We start from the raw sequence: 4,099 nt of genomic DNA on the forward strand, positions 1-4,099 counted from the left end.
GAGGTGGTGTGAGAGGAGGGTGGGAAGGGACAGAGGGTCAGAAAGAGGGGTGGAAATAATTCTAGCAACTAGAATTGGAAATTTATTTTTTTTGTAATGTGCATGATTGAGTCACTATGCAGTGTGTACTGGATGGGAGATCGCATTTTGTGTGCTGTGATGATGCCTAGGGAAGGAATGTAAATTGAGTTACAAAAAAAAGTTTCAGGAAAACAAAATGTATCTATTCAATGACTGCAGTAGGATATGTAGCCCCAGTTAGGTGCTAATTTATAAGATGCGTAAAGTTAGACTTGTGCTCATGGAAATGTGTGTGTCACATGTGTTTGCTAGGAGGGTATTTGGATTGATGAGGGTCTTTGGTGATTCAATAAAATGTGGGGGGAAAATGGTATAGAAATAGATAACAGAGACAGTGTGGGAGGAGAACAGGAGGTGGCAGAGGGTAAGAGAGGGAACCAAGGATGGGGGAGAAAAAGCAAAACATACAGAAAACAAGAAATGGAAGATCATTTGCTAATAATAACATGTTTGTTGATGTGCTTCATTGAGACAATATACAGTGTACTCTGGATGGAAAATCTCATTGTGTATGCTGTAATGATGTACAGTGAATGAATGCAAATAAATTGGAAAAAAAAAAAAAGAAAGAAAAAATATATAGTTAGAGTATAGACCAAAAATGGAATCACACAATGGATAAAGAGGGCTTTTTTTAGAGATTTTTTACTATAGGGCACATGCACTCATCCGAGAGAGAGACAGAAAGCAAGAAATCAGCCCCCAGGGGAGATGGCCATGCTGCAATCCCTTCTCCTCCATCCTCTCAGTATTTGGGCCATGAATGTACACATGCCCAGCATGAGTTTCAAGCTGCCAAATCCAGAATTCGAACCACAGTCAACCACATGGAAGTCCAGCGCCTTAACCACTACACCACCTGTTGCCCCAATAACTAAGTTTTAAGATGAAGACAAAGCAGCTCAATGATTGACCTAGGTAGCATGACCAAGACCTAAAACAAAGACCATTTTTTTTCCAGGTCCCACCGCATTCCAGGAAGAAGATAAGTTCCTGGTTTTTACAGCCCAACCCTTCTACATGAAGACTCTCCTGACCTTCATACCCACTCCAAAATTAGGAGAATAACTGGACCTATCAAGTATGTCCCCCCCTCCCACTCACCCACCGTCAGCACCACAAGGAGAACGCATGCACGAACCCCACCTAGAGAAAGTCTGGACAAAGCCCTTGCTGACCAAAATGAAAAACCCTCACCTCAGTTCTTTGGCAAATCATCTTGGGACCACACCCTTCTTCTTGGGAGCTCTGTACTTCCTCTTCCCTTCAATAAACCCTCCATCTTACTGTCCTGCCTCTGTGTCTGTGTCTCTAACTTTTCCTGAGCATGAGACAAGAACCCATGAGACAAGAACCCATGTTCCACTGCAGGTGCTGGGCCTGATCACCCTTACACCCCTGCATTCCTGTGTCAGAATCAAGGCTGACATCTCAGCTGCCCGCCCAGGCCAGAAACTAACCATCCAGAAACACCAAGGGATCACTACCACTCTCAGAAACCTGAAAAGATGCCCAACGTCCAGTTAAGAATCCCCATATCTACCTGAGGGGCAATTTTAGATTCAGCATCTTCCTCTACCAAGACTGGGTCCCCAGTCTCAGCTCTAATCTGACCTGCAAGTAGTCCCTGCTGTCTGAGGCTGGGGCCCATGATAGTCCCATGGGTGTCTTGTTGCACTAATGGTTTTTTCTTTTCCTTTTGCCACCTACATGACTTCACAAAGCTTCATTCTGCCCTCTAGTCCCAGGATAGGAGTTCTGGGAAAACATGGCCACCATTTATAAATCCCAAACCCAAACAGGTACAAAAATCATATTCAAACAAGCACAGTCCACAGGCTAAAAGAATTTTAAAAAGAAAGCCTGATCTTTAATTTGCATCTCTATTATATCAGGAGGGATTTAATTTATAATTATCTACAAGATTTTGTAGCAGGGCCAACAGTGGCGTGGCAGGTTAGGCGTTGACCTAACCTGGCCAACAACAGTTCAAGTCCCGGATCTGTTTTCTCACTTTCCCTCCCTCTTTCTGTGTCTCTCTCTAGTTAACTTACAAAATAATAATAATGGATAAAATAAAATAAACTAATTCTTAAAAAAAAAAAAGATTTTGTGGGTTGAAGAATCTTTAAAAGAAAGATTGCTAGAAGGCCCCATGAAGTTGGAAAGCCAGCCCTTCTTGAGGATCCTTGATTTGCTTTTCCGTTACATGGTCTGTGAAGTTAACTGCCCAGTCTTCCAGTAATTACAGTAGCTATTGATAGCAAAATGAGGCTTTGCCCCTCACAGAATGAAAAGCCCAGAGTTCTTCATGAGAAGAACAAAGGAGGGACAAAATATTAGAGTAAATGCTTATTCCTGCTCTGGCCTTAAAATACAAGAGAATTCCACAGTGAAACATCAAAGCTTCTCTAATTTATTATCTTATGTATTACTGAGAAAGAAAAAAAATTGCTCTCAACCAGACTAAATGCCCTATTTATAGGATGTATCAGGTTTCAGAAATGTTAGAATGTGTAAACTAATTTATCTTAGGATCAAGATATGATTGTGGTCCGTGTTCTTAGGATGAAATGAGCCACTCCTTATGGAGCGTTTAGAGTAGTGCTTGACACAGAACTCAATAAATATTAGCACACATAGTAATTATTAAACTATCTTGGCTATTCATATACTTAGGATTGAATTCTACTAGACGTGGAAGCTATATTCAGGGAGACTCATTCATTTTCTCAAGGCAGAGTGGAGTATAGGTTGAGTTGGTGAATTGGTTGGCTATGTAGAAACTGAGGGTAGACCCGAGAGATGAGTTGAGTGGCGCTGAAGCATGCATACTCTGTCCATGCCTGAGAAAAGGCCTACAAGTCTGGGCACTGATTAGACCCAGGCTAGAGAATAGGAGTCCTCGTACACTGCAACCCCAGGCATACCAAGAAAAGCCTGGGTGAGAAGGTTTCAGAAACCTGAGTTATTACTTTAAAAATGAGATGATGGGACCAATAGATGGTGTAACCGTTATGTCACTGGATTCCCACATAGTCGACTGCGGATCAAATCCCAGACCCAGAGACTTTAAACTCACATTAGGTGCATGTCCATGCATGCCAAAATTTCAAAAGGAGACTGGAGGGGAAGAAATTGCAGTGTGACCATCCCTCCAAGGGGTAATTTCTCAGTTTCTGTCTCTCTGTCTCTCTGTCTCTCTGGTGAGCGCACATGCCCAATAGCAAAAATCTCTACGAATAAATAAATTTTATGCCCAATAGCAAAAATCTCTCCGAAAAAATAAATTAAAAAAAATTAAAACGAGGGGCTGGCAGGTGGTGTGGTGGTTAAGGTGCTGGACTCCCACATGGCTGGCCATGGTAAGCCTCAGACCTGGTGGCTTACTCTCTTACTCCTCCTTCTTCTCTCACCAAATTAAAAAATAATAACAACAAGGGGTCAGCAGGTGGCATGGTGGATAAAGATACTGGATTTTCATATGGTTGACCACGGCTCAAGTCCCAGACCTGGCAGCTTGCTTTCTCACTTTCCCTTTCTCTCTCTGTCTCTCTATCTGGTCAAATAATAATAACAACAACAACAACAAATGAAATTAAATAAATAATTCTTTGAAAAAATAACAACAACAAATAAAATTAAATAAATACATTTTTAAAAAATAAAAATGACACAGGGGGCCAGCAGATGGTGATATGGTTATGTTGCTAAACACCCACATAATCAGCTGCAGTTCAAGTCCCAGACCCAGTGGCTTAAAACACACACTGGGCATGTGTGCTTGCATGCTCAAAATCCCAAGAAGAGAATAAAGTATTGTGAAATGGCCATCTCCCCAGGGAGCTATTTCTCCCTTTCAATTTCTCCGTCTCTCTCTGTGTCTCTGGTGAGCACATACGCCCTATAGCAAAAGCCTCTCTAAAAATAATAATAATAATAATAGTAATAATAATAATAATAATAAGGCTGTGGACTACCAAGAAAGGGTTCCTCACCATTTAAGAGAGAGTAATTG

This window comes from Tupaia chinensis, unplaced genomic scaffold (genome assembly GCF_000334495.1).
Source record: "Tupaia chinensis unplaced genomic scaffold, TupChi_1.0 Scaffold000081_1, whole genome shotgun sequence".
Lineage (NCBI taxonomy): Eukaryota > Metazoa > Chordata > Mammalia > Scandentia > Tupaiidae > Tupaia > Tupaia belangeri.